Raw genomic sequence first — 17,799 nt, 5'->3', positions numbered from 1 at the left:
ATCCGCAGCCATGTGGCGAACAGAACAGCAGGCTCACGGGGACAAGGCAGGAGAAAACTCGGAAAAGGCAACATAGCAGCAGCCATCTCCGTAAGAAATCACTGAAAGTGTTGGTATGTTAACATGAATCCGAAATCCTTGTCGGCAATTTGTTACTACTACTAACTATAAAAATAATACAGTTGAGAGCTGGTCGAGGAACGTCATGCTTTAATGGTAGCAGCAGGTAAGAACAATGTGAGCAGCAAATCACATCCGGTTGTAATAACCCGGAAGGCAATAATGACTTCCGGAATATTAACATATTTTATTAAATGAACACAACACCTTTTTCTCAGATAGCTCTCTAAAGGTGAAATGCTTATTTTATAATTAGAGGTGTTTGTGAAGGCAAGCATCACTATTATTTTTAATAGCCCCAAGCCCCAAGTGCAAGCCAAGGAATTAATTTAAATGCTTTTTTTTCTTTAGGCATGCATAATATTCTCGAGTGATTCTGAACCGCAGTTTAAAATATTTTGTTATACTACAGAGACAATGCATAAGAGAGTTGCCTCATTTTGAGTCATTTGTGCCTGTATAGTCCATTGGCAAAACATTTATTCAGAGTATGAGAGACCCAGGTTCAATTCTTGACCTGACACTTGTATTTTTATTTATTTATTTTTTGATCAGCTGACAAAAGCATAACTCATAAGTATGGCGAAAAAAAGTTGATTGAGAAAAAGGTCGCCAATAGCAGAAATAGCTCTAAAAATATTCTTTGTAAATATTACTCGCAATTCAGTAAACTTTCAGCATGTATTTGAACCTGTACTCTCTCATCTGTTCAGAATCCGAACTAGAAATGTCAGATTCATTATAATCACTCGTTTGAGTCTGTTGATTTTCAATGAATTGTTCAAACAGGTTAGCAAAGTGGTTCGTTCGCGGTTCAGTTTAAATTATTCTGACAGCTGACTCACGTGCCGAATCATTTGGAGTGGTTTCACACCCAGTAAACATGATAGGCTACTTTAGAGAACAAAGATAGTGCTGGAAGAAGTGGAATATTTACCTTCAAACAACTGAAACCAGCATTGCAGCTTTTCATTTGCCATTGAAGAAGAAAGTCTTTATTAAACTCAACCACTCCATGTGCAGCTTTTGAAGAACTCTTTACTGCAGGTAAACACATTTCCACCAATCAGTATCAAGTACAGTACACGAAAAGTAGCATGATACTGTATTACCCTGTCTTGATGTTATATGCACTATGATACTACTATGGTATTCTTTGTACCTTGTACCTTGGATTACCATGAATATATAATATCTGAATATGCTAATAATTCAGTACAATGTTATTTATTAAAGAACCATGATTTTACCATCCGATACCACCACATTATACCTCTTTTTGCAATGTTTTTGTTTTCTAATAAATAAGCATTAGATCAATTTGCAACTGATTATTTAGTATTTCATATTTATAAATAATATGAAGTAGCTTAAATCAAGCAAGATACTTTAGTCATGTAGCTTGTAGTGGACTTTGTTTTCTCTAGTAGCTTACAGTTTATCAGTTTTGGTTTAGCTATTTCTTTCTGTAGAGTATTTTGTAGCTACATTTCTGAGTAGCTTGCCCAACACTGAATAGATCCTAGGAGGCCCTATTTTCTTTGATCTGTAAAATGTAAATCTAGTGTGTAGTGATAGGCTATATAAGAAAGCCTCTTACACGATATGGATCTCAAACTGCAAAAGATGGTAGTTAACTTCAGATGCTGGCCTAGCAATTAGAAATAATAGGTCCAATTTCAATGTGCCCCTTCATTTAATATCACTGCCCCCCATTCTTAACAGTCTAGATATGGAACTGTCACCTGCCCCTAATCCTAAATATTAAACAGTAGTGTGTAACTCATACTGAACTGTTCATGCAACGGACATGAATGACACCTCAAAAGCTATGTTTCCATCCAAGTGGCAAATTTATTTTATGCGAAAAACCATAATATTGCAAAAACAATGTTGAATAAATCCACGTCTCCATCCCATGTGTTCAAAAGAACAAAATCGCCACTTCCGGAGAAATTGGAGCACTGTGAGTCTTTTACTAATAAAATACTTGTGGTTTAGAGCACACAGACAAAACACTGTAAAGAATTTTGTCTCATGTCTTGGAGTGACAGCTCAATAAGTAATCCAAAAGTAATCAGATTATATTACCTAAAAAGTGTAATATAAAAGAATGTTACTGATTACAATTTTAGGTAGATGATTTGTAATCAGATTACATTTTACAAGTAATCTACCCAACACTGGTGTTGGCCTCTTTTATTCATAGCACAGTGGAGAGAGGACAGAAAATTTTGGGAGCCTTATTCAAAGTTGCATCATCCCATATGAATACTACAGCTCAATGTATCAATGTAAATGCCTAACCATTGACCCATGGCTCCAACAAACATTATTTTATTTTTTTATTTTTTATTTTACACCAGTGGAGAAATGTGTAAAGACAGTCAGGAATGAGGTAGCCATAAAGCAATACAACCAGTAAAATCAAAGGCACAAAAACTATGTTTTTTTCTAGAAAAGATGAGAGGAGACAAGCAGAGGAAGCCATATGGCAGTATCCTCCTCTCTGGTTGGTGAGCGGCAGTTATACTAACTGTGCTTCATGAGAAGCAGTCATGTCATTTTTCCTTTCCTTCAGGCGACACCTCACAATGACACCAGCAGGAAATTATGTTTTGAAGAGAAATTGTGGCGACGCCATTTCAGATGGAACTCAACCACTCTCGCCATTGCAGTAATGTAGAGTGAATCTGAAGGAATAGTTCACCCAAAAAATAAAAATTATCTCATTATTATGTCGTTCCAAAACCATATGCTGTTAGTTTTTCAGTGAAAAACAAAAAGACAAATTACTGAAGAATCTTTGTGCAACTTTTTTCCATACAACAAGCTCACAGTGGCAATGTCTGTGAAGAATCAAAATGGAAAAATAAGCCACGCGCCCCATTGAGAGTGAGAACCACTAATTGCGACCACGAGGAGGTTACCTCATGTGACTCTACCCTCCCTAGCAACTGGGCCAATTTGGTTGCCTAGGAGATCTGGCTGGAGTCACTCAGCACACCCTGGATTCAAACTCGTGACTCCAGGTGTGGTAGTCAGCGTCAATACTCGCTGAGCTACCCAATCTTCTGAGCTACCTTCGCTGAAGTTTTTAAATGGAGTATAAAAGTTGGACAACAAAAATGGCACACACCAGTTTTTTTTTTTTTTTTTTTTGATCTTGACAAACGTGGTTACTATGAAGTGCCATTGTGTGGAAAAAGAGCTGCATGAAGATTATTCACATTTTTTCCTTTTGTGTTCTACTGAAATAAAACAGCTTTAAGGTTTGGAACAACATGAGGGTGACTTAATAATGTCAGAATTTCCATTTTTGTGTGAACTATTACTTTAAAGTTTTAACTTATTTGAATATTTTGGCTCCATTATAGTTCACCCAAAAATGAAAATTCTCTCATCATTTACTTATCCTCATGTCGTCCCAGATGTGCATGACATTCTTTCTTTTGCTAAACACAAATGAATATTTTAGAAAAATGTTTCAGCTCTGTCAGTCCATACAATGCAAGTGAATGGAGGCCAGAACTTTGAAGGTCCAAAAAGCACATAAAGGCAGCACAAAATTAATCCATATGACTCTAGTGGTTAAATCCATATCTTCAGAAGTGATAGGTGTGGGCGAGAAACCCTCATTTAAGTCACATTAAGTCACATGTTTTTGGCGATTCAAATTCTTTGTGCATACCTACTGGGCAGGGAGGAGAATTTGTAGTAAAAAAAAAAAAAAAGGACTTAAATATGTATCTGTTTCTCACCCACACCTATCATATTGCTTCAGAAGATATGAATTTAACCTCTGGAGTCATATGGATTACTTTTATGCTGCCTTTATGTACTTTTTAGACCTTCTATGTTCTGGCCACCATTCACTTACATTGTATGGACCTACAGAGCTGAGATATTCTTCTAAAAATCTTTCTTTGTGTTCAGCAGAAGAAAGTAAGTCATAAACATCTAGGTTGACATGAGGATGAGAGAATTTGAATTTTTAGGTGAACTATCCCTTTAATCCAAGGATGCCTATAATTAATCTACACACAACCCAAACACCACAGTGCCACTCATCTGGAATCAGTCAGATTTACTGAATAGAACATGTTTGTGTGCCTGTCACTGCATGTGGAACTTGCATCAAGCCCAACAGACATCTTTTTTTTTTTTTTAACAGGTGAGTAGTTTGATCCAGTATTTTATGTTGTTTCATAAAAGTCTATATTGCAAAAATATTGTTTAAGTAGGGTCTATAGTGCATTTTCTCCATATTTTCTGCTGAATTCATTGTGTTAATTTGCTACTTGGGGCAAAAAAATATGCTCAGAAGCAAAACTCTACTAGCAGCTACACTTCTGCTATGCGGTGCTGCGCTTCTTAGGCAGGCAAGGTGAATGCTCTAACATCTAACCTGTTAATATGGGAATATGCACTGCTTTCGCATGTGGTATGAAACAGACATAATGGTGTAGTTACCCTTGTTTCACCCTCACATAGTGACAGTGACCTTTGACCTACCTGAAACGCAGTGTGCTGGTGTCAAGATCATGTGCTTGGTGAAACCCACTTGACCACAAGTAAATAATCCTCATGCCTACCCATCCCACAGCGGCTCTTACTGACAAACAATGACCAAGCCAGTTCAAAAAGAGCAATAAAACAAAAAAACAAAAATGAGTGAAGGAGAGAAAAAAGAAATAGAGGAAGCGAAAGCGGGCAGGAACTATGCCAGGGGGACCACGGGCTGCTCTCCCCATCTCCCATAATCACCAGGGCGATGCTCGGATGCCTCCCCTATTTGCATAATGCCATCCTGACACTTTTACTTCCTCCATCCATCACCAGCGGCGTGAGTCCTGCGCCCGGCTTCATGCCTCTGTCTCCCCCCTGATTGCGTCCTGTGTTTATCTGCCCAAGCACAAAAGATTGATTCCCTGCTGTCTCGCAGCCTTATGTTCAGCAGATAGGGATTTTCACCGAATGATGAAGCACCCAGTCAGCTAATGATAAACAGAAAACACATATTCAAAAGGACAGTCCCTCTTTCTTAGAGACGTCTGTCTTTTTCTTTTTTTCTTTTTTTTTGCTCTCTCTCTTTTTCTTCCAGGATGTGTGTGGGAAAACTGATGTCAGGTTAAGGAACTGAACATACTCTGCTGGGACTTCAATTTGAAACGCAATTGTTTTGCTGTCAGTTTGCCCCCCGTTTTCCCTTGATTTGCTCTGGGGGTGAGAAACCAAGAAATGGGAGGGAAGGAGATAGCAATTAAAATAAAAAATGGCGTTTTGATGGTCGGCCTTGTTTCTCGTTGCGCTCGTAAGCAGTGGATTTGACAGCTTAGTTTTTGTGAAGCTGTTCCAACAGGAAGATAAGAGAAAACATGCACATGCATGAAGGACCATTAAGGGAACAAGCATTGAAACAAGGTCATCATATCACCTTTTATTGTGGTGATCTGCCATGGACAATTACTGTAAAATTAATATAAAAATAAAAAATACAAATAATACAAATAAATAAAAATAAACAAGAAACAAAAGTGTGAAGCAATTAAAGTGGTTTGCACTGTACATTTATTTTACAGCAGGTCTCTGTGAATGCATTTTGTCATCAGCAGAATTTAAAATGTCCATCCATGTGTGCAGTACATCCGAAACAGTGACATGATGGAGAAGTTTCAGTCTAATGATGACAAAATAGCATTAGCTGCTGTCACTTCTAAGCGAAGAGAGATTATTTTATTTATTGAAATGAGATTGAAATGATAAATCTCGCCCCTCCTGATAAAATAGTTGGCCTCATAATCCTCAGCGTGGGGATAGGGATTTGAGAAGATGAAGGGCGAGAAGGAGAAATTCATAATGCATAATAAAACAAAAGGTGTCGTGGGAAACATCACTGATATTAAAATCAGTGGCAGACAGATCTATATGAGAAATGCAGATTTGCCAGTTGTAAATAAGCACTGCCAGCGTGAAGACTTTTGATTCAAAGATAGACTGACAGCAAGCACAAAGGAAGGAAAAAATGGCATTTACCCTAGAAAGAAAGAAGAATGCACACAATGAATACTTCACACACCTGGGTACACTGCATACTACTTTTTAAAAAAAAATTTATATTAGGTAGTGTGTCATTCTAAACATATCCAACAAAAGAAAGAAAGTTACAATACTGCATTTTGTTTATACTGCACACTGTGGATATGCACATATTGCATATTATATACTGTATATTGCCAGCTATTTTTAAAACTGGAACATGAAGAAGTATGCAGTATGCAATGATAATTGATTCAAACAGTAGTATGATACTTTGTTGTCACATGGTTTTGCAATTTTGCAAAATTTCAATTTTGTATAAAATATTTTGCAGTCTGATCAAATAAGATAAATAAGATTGTGTTTTAAATTGCTTCTGTTTATTTTATAACACTGAAATTGAGTGCATTACTGTACATTGTGGGATAGACTGTTCCATGCATTGGTCATATACTGTTTATTTTGGCAAAATTACTAATTGGGTCAATGGTAGGTGAAAATGTTCGGAGCGTACATACTGCATTCAGGACATACCAAACAAAAGAAAGAAACAAAGACTGGTAAATATAGACAGAAAATATTTGGAGAAAGACATTTGGGCAGCTCTATTTCAAAGCTGGTCTTTTTCTAATTCGTGTTTATTCAATTTTGATTTCTTTTGGACAAAACTCTTGCTCTAAAAAGTCGTCTTTGCGAGAGGCAAAAACAGACCGCATAATTTCAGATAAACATCTCTGATCTTCCAGTGTAGTCTCATGGTACACAAAAGTTATTTGGTAACCATTAGAGGTTTGGTAAGGGCTTAGACTTTATGGTTAGGTTTGGGTTAGGGGTGAACCCAAACCTAATTTGGGTTCACACCTTTCTCATTTTCCCATGGTACACAACAATGGTTTTCCTGTTGAAATCATGGCTAGGTTTATGGGTTAAGGTGAAAGATTTTAGGTTCAACTTTGGGTTAGGTGTTAAATTTGGGAAAAATAATAACAAAGTTTGTTGGTTTGTTTAGTTTTCTGTATGTGAGTAAAAGATGTACATTTTTGTACAAGCCAACTCGTAGGATTTCTTATGATTTGGCCATTTCGTACTATTATTTCCTCTGTTGTGAAAAGAGTGACCACTGAACAGAAATGTTTTTTTTTTCAAGTGTGCTATAAAGTGTACTGGGAGTCAGGAGATCAGCTTGATGTAATGTCCCCCAATCGTTTTGTATGTTGACTGTTATCTGTTACTATCTTGAATCATTCTATCACTATGCGTGCAGGAATGTTTCCTCACCACTGTCGCCATATGGCACTTACAGCTCATTCCAAAACATCATTGTACTTCTACAACCGTTTCTTAAGACTTATAGTTCACCTCCACTTCAGGAGGGGCTTTTGACGAAATAAAAACACACAACTCGATCAGGCTGTTTAATATGCTTTAAATAGAAGAGGGTAAACACACTTCAAGTCAGCACAATGGCACCTGCCTAGTGTACAGCGACTGAGAAGTCTTCACAGAGTGAGACTCAAGATTCGCACAGTCTCTGCTAACACCACTTGTACGTAAATTGAGATTCAAGAAGCTTCTTGTGTTGAAAAAGCTAAACATTACAAAGTTGTTATGTCAAGCATTTGTAAACAGTAGGAATGTCAATTTTTACACATTAATTTGGTTAATTAATCATATAAAAAAATAACACTTTAAAATAATTTACAGCCCGTAAGTCTACGGACAGAGATAGGCTTATGTGCAATGATTTGAAAATAAAACTATATTTATTTGTAAAGCCATTTTTTGTCTATTCATTGATTTACTTGTCTGTCACAGAGTTATATTCATACATGTGATTAATCAATCAATGCGATACAATCAACTGCATATATTGCATACAAATTTTAATCAATTGACAGCCCTATTAAAAATATATACAGTGAAGTCATTAATGAAATCGCTTCAAATTTGTATTGTTTTCTGGTTGAAAACACATTTTTCATAATACAAAACCTGATAATCCATGTTATGATTTGAATAAAAATAAATATCTATATAACTGTATGATATAACTATGCCAGTATATTTATAATATACATGTAATAATACGTATTTTGGTTGAAGCCACTTCTGTGTTTGGCATCATTCAAACACATACAAATATCTAAAGATTGACAAGACCTTGTAATAATCCAAACTGAGATGAGAATGTCAAAAGACCATAGTTTTTGGTGATGCTTGCAAAAATAGCTACAGCAAGGTTTTCCTTATGAGACTGTCCTGAACATTTCCTTTATTTAATCACAAAAGACTAACCACATGAACATTTGACTGTTTGTCCTGAAGACAAGTAATAACCTTTAAATTCTTGGTAACACTGTCAATTTCAGTGTGTACATGTTACTACATAATACACATATTACATGTTATTATAATTAATTACAATAGCAATAAGAACAACAGTGCATAAATATAAGCAGCTCCACAAAAGAATCATTTTGCTCATTAGTATTACATTGTAACATACATTGTAATATGAGAGCGATTTTTAAAGTATTTATTCATTATTTTTATACAGTACATTTTAATAAACATTTCCTATTTTCAGTTGTATATATATTTTTGGTCCCCTTGCCTCATAAAGGATCTGACTTGTCAGTTAAATTGCTCAATATTGTGAGCGGTTCCTAGAATACATTGCCCATTTCTCTGCATTCAGTGACTTTGTTCTCAGTTTGTCACTGATGTGGGGTCAGTGTGAACCTCAAAGTGGTTTGCAACTGGTCCTCTCCACAGCTGCCTCACCACCAATTCAACTTTTGATCTGGTGGTGAGGGGCTGTTTTTTGCCCCCTTTCGTGTGTTGAGCCACCAACAGCCCAAACAACTGCAGGACAGAAAGAGAAATAGGGTGAAGTTCTTCAATGTCTCATTTCTGAAGTGCGTTTCTGTTGGGATTCTTTGGGCTCCTCCTTAAAAGTTTTAAAGGTTGCTTATTGTATAAACCATTATGTGGAATTAGTTGATGCTGACCAGACAAACTAACTGTCATCTTGTCCTCTGTATGTCATTATTAGTCAACATGCAATCAATATCTATCATATTTACAATCTTAATACATGTTCCTGGTCTTATTGTGCACGATTAATCAGTGCATGTTATTCTAAAGAAATATAGTCTTTCATCAAAACGTAATAACTTGCTCTACCTCTGAAATAAGTAGTAGTAGTAGTAGTAGTAGTAGTATAGTATATACAATTTATTATTAATAATGAAGAAAACACATTAGTTTTATTTATTTATTTATTTATTTTTTATTGGAGCACAAGTAGGGGAACTGGATCATGACATACAGTAATTCTATATAGTAAAACTCCAAAGGATTAGTTCTCCAAAAAATGAAAATTCTCTAATCATTTCCTCACCCTCATGCCATCCCAGATGTGTATGACTTTCTTTCTTCTGCTGAACACAACTTAAGAATTTTAGAAGAATATCTCAGCTCTGTAGGTCCATACAATGCAAGTGAATGGTGACCAGAAGTTTGAATGTCCAAACAGCACATAAAGGAAACATAAGAGTAATCCATACGACTCCAGTCGTTAAATCCAGGTCTTCAGAAGCAATATCATAGATGTGGGTGAGAAACAGATCAATACTTAAGTCCTTTTTTATATATATATAAATCAGTAGGTGGTAATAAAAATGCATTATGCGGGGGGGGGGGGTCTGTGTGGGTGCCTCGTGCCGCAAACCCCCCCAAGATGCTGCCCTGGGCAACTGCCTATGTCGCCCATGCCCTAACTGCACATAAGACCCCAAAACAGCAAGATTGAGCGCAACGCAATAGTGAACGCATGGGTCACAAGGAGCATTTTAAAATGTTAAACCGCTTTCAACTGTCATACCATCTTAAAAACGCAACACTCACAACGTGAGAAAAAAAACAGCAAGACGCGATGCAATGACTAAAGACGTACCAACACTTAAAAATAATGCAGACGGAAAGCAAGAACCATCTGGCTCTGTGAACAGCCCCAAAGTAAACTTTATCCTATCAATCACATTCGAGATAATTCTCTTGAATTATCATCTTATTTTTGCTTGTACTTACTTAAAGGTGCTATAAGTGATTTTTTTCATGGATTCAAAAATTTTTCCTACTCCCTGATAGATATTAATGAAATAAGTGTCATACAATATCTCACCAGTCTCTGTGACAGCACTAGACTCTGTAAACAGCAAATTAAAATGTGTCTGCAGGCCACGGTCTCTGACGCTTTCTGCCTGTCTATCATTTTGTGCGTTCTCATAGTATTGTAGTTGCAGCAAATTATTGAGGCTTACTGCCACTTTTATGCCATGTTGATCATAAGAGTTGTCAGCTGAAGGCACTATTTTGCTGCTGTTGTTTTTAACATCTATTTCTGCATGATGTCGATCTAAATCAGGGGTATTCAATTAAAGTTCCAAGAGGTCCGGTCTCTAGATTTCCTTCTCAGCATAAGTCTGGAAAATAGCCTACATTGTGTTAGTAGTCAGTATAGCTATGCCATGACATAAGAAATGCTAATTTTTTGAAATAGCAGGCCTAATTGTACATTTCCAAGTTGGCGGTAATAGTACTTTGTAAAAGAAGAAGAAAAGAAAAGAAAAACATCAAAGTCAAAACACTCTCTTTAAAACTGGGCAAGGATTAGGACATTGAGACTCCAGAGACAAAGTCAGAGTAGTGGGGTTTTGGCAATCTTCTACCAAAAGATTAAAATATTTCAGTGAATTAATCAACTGAGAGCACTTTGTTATAAATATTAAAAGATAAAATCAACTGTTCATTCTGAAGCTGAATGACAACAGTCCAGTATTTGTGTTTGAATATTTTTGATAATCAAGGGGCATAGGAGGCCTTGGGACTAAAGGCTAAAATTGATTACAGCACCTTTAATTTGATGTTTTCCATTCGAAAAATGCAGCTTTCCATTAGACAGGTTTTCCGGGTGCTTGTACCTCGGGGGTGGAGGGAGGCAGAGAGAGAGGCAAAGCCAAGGTTACAGTCCATTATCATTACAAATATACATTTTATCTTACTACCAATACCAAACATTAGAATTTTGAATATTATAGAGGCAATTTTCATCGTTTAACTTACCTGCAGTTGTCTCTATGTCTACTCCATAAACTGAGCGTAACACCAGGCGCTGACGGCGGAGGCGCTGATGGTGTATTTCTCCTCTAGAAATGCTCTGAAGTCAAACTGAGTCTGCCTATGTGCGTGTTAATGCAAATAATTACCAGGATTTATGAATAATAAAAAAAAAAAAGTAAAAAAAAAAGAGTATGAACACAAAAAGACGTACACCCCTCAGGAAAAGACGTTGTGGGTTTCGTGCCGATATACCGTACATCTACAGTAATTTGCTGTATTTAGTTACAGTTTGTTATTAATTAGATAAAAAGTAATTTACTGTTATTGAGTGACATCACAGATAATACCCATGATGCAGTGTATATTACAGCTAAATACCGTTTGATTATATTATAGTAATTTACTGGTCATTTTTACAGTTATTTACCCTATAAATTACAGTAAGGGTTAACAGTGTAGGCAACTGTTGTAGGTAATGCGGCCTTTCTAAAATGCTAATTAAAAATTTCTGGCTGTTAACATTAATGTAATAAAGGTTATGGAAATAATAACTAATATCAATGGTTCAAAAAAAGAAATGTTAACATTGGGATACATCACAATGTTCTCAAGGGTGAACTTGACATTTAACTTCCACATCCTGGTCAAAAAGCCATTCCAGAAGTGGGTGCCGTTAATGTTTCAGGAGGGGAGTAGACTCCACAATCCACTGCAAACTCACATTCAAGACTGGCTTCATTCTAGTAAAGAACACCCACTTTTCATTAACCAATCAATGTCAAATGAACAAAATGATATCCCTGCCTACTTTTTTTTTCTCTTTGAAAATCCCTTTTCACCTGGAAGTTACAGAAGTAAAGTGGCTTGCGATTGCTTCAATGTTTCATGGTGACCAACAGAATGGGACAGATAGAAACGTTTCTGCCTTTATGCTTATAAGTGTGACAGAGTTGACATGAAACTACATTTGCTTTGACTGAGAGAGTCCTAAGAATGTCTTATGCTTCTGAGTTTCAGTCCTTGGGCTGCAGGCAGTCTCACGCTCATATTCATGGGTCATGTCCAAACAAAGTCCCTTCTATCTCCTGTACAGTCAATATTCTAACAATGCATAACTTAAGGGCCCCAACTTGGTAATTGTACTGTATGTGTTAAGGTATAGAGGAAATTTATCCCCAGTGGACAAGGTGATGTCTGTCACTATTTAAACACTTTAGACACAATATGGACAGTTTTTTTCTGTTTTTGCAATTTGTGAAACTGTCCATCTTCTGTTTTTTATACTTCTGTTTTGTTAATTTATTTTGTGCCTTGCCAAATGTTGCCTAAGTATGAGCTATGCGCTTCTATTCTGCTTAAATAACAGAAAAAATTGCTAAATGTACTAAAGGTTGGTCTTTAAATGTGTGAAAAAGTAGGGTGGCACATACAGTAGGTCCCCCTGTGTTTGTCGCCCAGCCCCCAAGATGATGATATTTTGAAATCAAATCCTATTCTCCTGTGAGGATGGGGGAAAGCTTTCATTAAAATATTTCATGCATGCAAATCTTCCTCACAAAGAGGCAGATATTTCACTCTATTTTTTGCCAACATTTGTGTGACAAAATCCTGAGAAAATCCATCAAATCCTTTGAAAATCCAATAATATTTGCATAAAGCTTAAAACATGCAAAGTCACTGAATATGAATTAAACCGAAAGCCCCCTACTTATGCATTAAAATAAATTCTGCAATGCTCGACTCCTACAGGTAAACCCAAATCAGGGTCTTTGGTTAAATTCTGCTTTTTGGATAGCTACATTTTTTACATGTTCAAGCCATTCATTGCCGTCCCTACAATGATCAAGGCTATTTTCTTATGTATCAAAAGGGGTGTCAGATGTTGAAAACAATGGTGGTTTCTAATGTAAACACAAACAGCAGTGAAACCGCTTTGTCCTCCTCCAATGATGCTACACCAAGGCAGAGTAATTGAAGGTTGACCAGTTTACTCGCTGCCAGCCTTGTGATGACAAACATGCATTGGCAACACATTAAGAATTCATCAGGCAATCTATTCAGCAATTAATGATGTAGGAAATAAGCCCTTCTGCTTAAGATGCCACTCATGCAAGAAAACAAGCATTGCTTGGTACTATTTAGTGTTCCAATTGCCCTTGAGGTCTTTCATTGCATGTCTTTACCTGGTCTTAACCGGTCTTGGTCACATATGCTGAGAGTCCTCTTCAGAGATGCCACAAGGCCAGTGTTAAAAAAGTTAAAGTGTACCGGTGTATGGAATCTGGACCCACAATGTTCAGCAGAATTGGAATATCTGTCTTTCACAAAGTTCTACGCATCCCACACCTCTTACATGTTCATATGATAGGTATTTTGACTAATTAGAACAGAAAATGTGGAAGAAAAGAAAATGTTTATAGCGTCCATTTGGTACCACTGCATTAAAGCTGATGTCATCATTTTTCAATGTTGTTGATTTTTATGCCAACAATAAGCAAGCCATTTGTAGGTGGACATGTCCCTACTATCCATACCCAAATCTACACTAATACAAGAAACTCCATACCCTGTTTTTATATATAATGTACATAAATTTGTTTTTTGTTGTATTAATATTTTTTTAAAATAAGATAATACTGTGCAAATGTTTATTGTCAATTATTTTATTCGTAAAATGCCCTGACCATTTTAATATGAAAATCAGCTTAAAGCCGAACCCACACTTAAGACCTCAGGCTGCAAACACAATGACCCACAGTCAATCTCTGTCTTTCTTATTTGCTATAAGGATGCCACTCATCACGCATTCCTGTCAATTTTTTTATAAGGTTTCTCTGACACGGCCAAATACAGAACACATCACAAACAGTACATAGCAGAGCAAACCAGTGAGGGATTACCTGCAATGTTAGCTATCCACTTTCCATAGCTTATACATTTGGATTTAGGCCCTGAAGTATGAAGGGAATCAGAGAGGTCCTTGGGTAAGTTTTAGCTCTTAAAATGGGGGTCCACCCAAGTAAAATCGGGTGACAATTTACAGCCTAGAGCCTCAAAGCGGCTCTGAACTTCAGTCTTGTACGTGCAGTATGGAGTAATGTGCAGGCATCTCACATGGTCGATGGCTGATCCATACAACGAAAGTTTCTGCCAACAACTCAAAGAAAACTTTTAATTAATGGAGTATGTATCGTTTTGAACATATGATCAAAATTAATCAGCCCTCGATATGAGATATTAAAATCAAATTAATCATGTGAAAAAGCAAATGATGCTTGACGCGGCTCCAGCTGTGCAGAGTCGTTGTTTTTCTCGCTCTTGTCTTTAGGAGGACATTAGTGCACACCACTTGAGTCAACTGTTACTGTCACTCTGACTTTAATATAGTGTGTTTGGTGGGTTTGTTCAGTCTAGCATTAGTATTAATAGATGTAAATGCACCGCTTGAGTGACACTTAAGAGTTCACAAATGGAAAGAAATATACTTTTCTTTAAACAAAAAGGTGGGTGTAAAATAATCACACGTTTCAGTAAAAGGTGATGTTTTCCTGTTGTTCTAATAAATGAAAGACTAAAAGAAAAAAAAATCACTTTACTGAAAACACTTTATTGATCTCAAAGTCTACTTTGTGTGAAAGTAATTCATATTTATACATAGTGATGGGGGTATTGTGTTACAAGTAATCCACGTTACGTAAACGTAAGTAGTAAGTAATTAGTAATGTGTAACATACAGGGACATCACAGTGAAAGTAACACATACAGGGGTGACCACAGTGGCCTGAGCCACTGCCCCTTTACCCTCAAGGGCTGAAGTGCCTCTCTGGGTGAAATAAATTATTTTACTTAAATGCTTTGAAAGGGACAAACACATAAGAAATATATTATTTGTGATTGTTTTATGGTGTTTGAGTCTATGTAAAATGTACTGTAGCTGTTTATTTCGTAGTAGTGTTTTACATTAATCTAGTCAGTAGGCTATGTTTGTTAATTGTGTCACCAGACCTTCAGTATCATTCATTACATACAAATGGTCACATATTTCTCTTTTTGTACCTATGCCATTTAAGATGTTCAAATAATGCCAGAACACATTTTCATTTCGGTTATAATTTCCATTATTTCCTTTAAATAAGTGATCAAACATTTAGATTAGGGGTGTCAATAACAATCTAAAGCATTACGGATAAACACTTTAATTTGTTGTGTTTGTTATAGCATGTTTCTTGAAGCGATAGGACATGCAAGCGCTGAATTACTGAATTTGCGCTTTTCAGCTGATACTGGATCTGTGAGTGACACAATTGTCACAGAGCAATAAAGCTCCACTAAGTTTGTTGCTTACGGCAATAATAACAACATAGATAGGAGAAAGAAAAAAAAAACAGTTGTTCTCCAGTTGTTTCCACTGAATGATTATTAGAGATGATACATTAATAGCCTACTGATTTATTGCTACCGTTCTTTGACTGAAATAAATAAACTGATAAAAAAATTAATTGGCCATTTTTATTTTTTAAGCCTAATTTGGGTTCAGGGTTATTAGAGCTATTAAATTTATACAAATGAAGAGCATTATTGTTGTTTGATTAATATTCCCTAACAATGTCGTATGTTGGCATGCAATCTGCCTCTGGTTAATTATATTATAATTGTCCTTTTTCATGGTTTGGACAACTGCCCCTAAAAATGTCTGTCCACAGCCCTGGTTACTACTCAAGTTACTCAGTAACGCATGATACTTTTGAATTTGTTTAATTTATTTACTGACATATAATTGAAAACCTGAAAGTGCACAAGCATTGTAGGAGTGTGTGAGCATGATGGGTATTGTACAGTAGTTCTAGAGTGTGTCATGCTTATCAGTGACGTACAGAGCGCAACAAAGTTTTATGTCAGCTCACCTGACTTTTTTTTTTTTTATGTCAAAATACTGCTGATAAATGAAAAAATAAAGTGCTTCAGTGGAATCCAGTTTTACATATAAAACCAGCAGGAAAATAACATTTCGATGCTGCCTCAGAGCGGCAGTAGATTTGCTCTGCCCTGGAGTTGCAGGTACGTCTGCAATAAACTTTGCTGTTGTTATGACAATCAGCACGCGTCCTGTTTTTTTGGATGGTTGTACACAAGAATAAAAAAAAGTCATTAAGACTTTTTGTCAAAAATGTTGGTTAACATTGTGATTCCAGATTCCTGTGTAAATACAGTTATTCCAGCACTTAAAACCCCTTAGAGGTCGTTTAGAATGAACATTTTTGTGCATTAAAAAGCTAGTCACAGCGAGACAAATGAAACAGAATGGAGGTTTCTTGTGACTCGTTTTTTTATAAGTTGAAGTTCTTTGACCTGACATGCTGTCTTTAAAACACTGCACTCAAGAACGAGATGCTGAAAAAAATCGAGAAATGTAACTCAATGGTCAAATATGTCTAATTTACATAGAGAAAAAAAATGTAAATGTCGCAGATGGATGCAAAGTTGTGTTCAGTGTAAACAGCCCCTTATACTGCATTAAAAAAAAAAAAAAACACTTCCAATGAAAAAAAATGCAAGCAATTATAATAATTTAATAACAGTATTTATTTTTATTTTTTTTATTGCAATTTTTCTCATATAGATATCTAACACTGCTTCAGTATAGCACAGCTATTTTGACCCCATAGGAGTGAATTTAGACAAATCTGCTCTGGCACCTGTGCAAAATTTCGATCTAATGATTATACTATATTTAACTTTTCTACATTTATACTAGATGTGTTTAAATAAGGTATAAAGTAAAAATGCTTTATAAAAGAGTGCTTAGCTGAGAGTCAGTAGCCTGTCCTCCGTCACAGCATGGACTGATGGGGATAAGCATCAGCTGATCGGTAGATTATGTGTGATGAATTGCAGGGCTGATAATCTCATCGCAGGGTTGCAGGGATGATCTGATAAGAGCTGCTTTCACTGTGGGAATGCTCGCTGCCCCACAGGCTGCCTGTTACACTGTTCTGAGATGCATGCAGTGAAACACACCAGAGTTTGCCATCCTTAGCATTCAAAGGGACTAAGTAAAGAGCTGGGGAAACATTGCTAGCATACCCTAGACTCCTTAGCAGTAACATATTTCAGGATTTTTAAGTTGAAACCCATTGCTAGTTGTCATTAATGCTTTATGAGTACTGTATTCCATTTCACAAGAGGCTTTTGACCATTTGACTCACTGATTTGAGTGAAAAAATGCAGTTTGCGCAGTCAACAAACAGCAAAATCCTCCTACCACTAAACTTCACGTCCATCCTGTCAAATAAGTCTCTCATTTAACTGATGGTAAATTTAATGATAAATGGAGGACCCTGTACAGTTCCTGTGTGATTGAAAGCCTCCTGTTTTGAAATGTAAATTTATTTAGGAAGGTATGGAGACACACAGATAAAGGGCTAAAGCTCTCCCAGGATAACTTCTGCAATTGGCACCTCAGCTAAGGCATGTCAGGTGGCTTGATGAATCCACGGGGAGGCTTCACCTCAACAC

This window comes from Myxocyprinus asiaticus, chromosome 19 (assembly GCF_019703515.2).
Source record: "Myxocyprinus asiaticus isolate MX2 ecotype Aquarium Trade chromosome 19, UBuf_Myxa_2, whole genome shotgun sequence".
NCBI lineage: Eukaryota > Metazoa > Chordata > Actinopteri > Cypriniformes > Catostomidae > Myxocyprinus > Myxocyprinus asiaticus.
The sequence above is the reverse complement of the archived record's forward strand: the minus strand, read 5'-3'. Positions refer to the sequence as shown.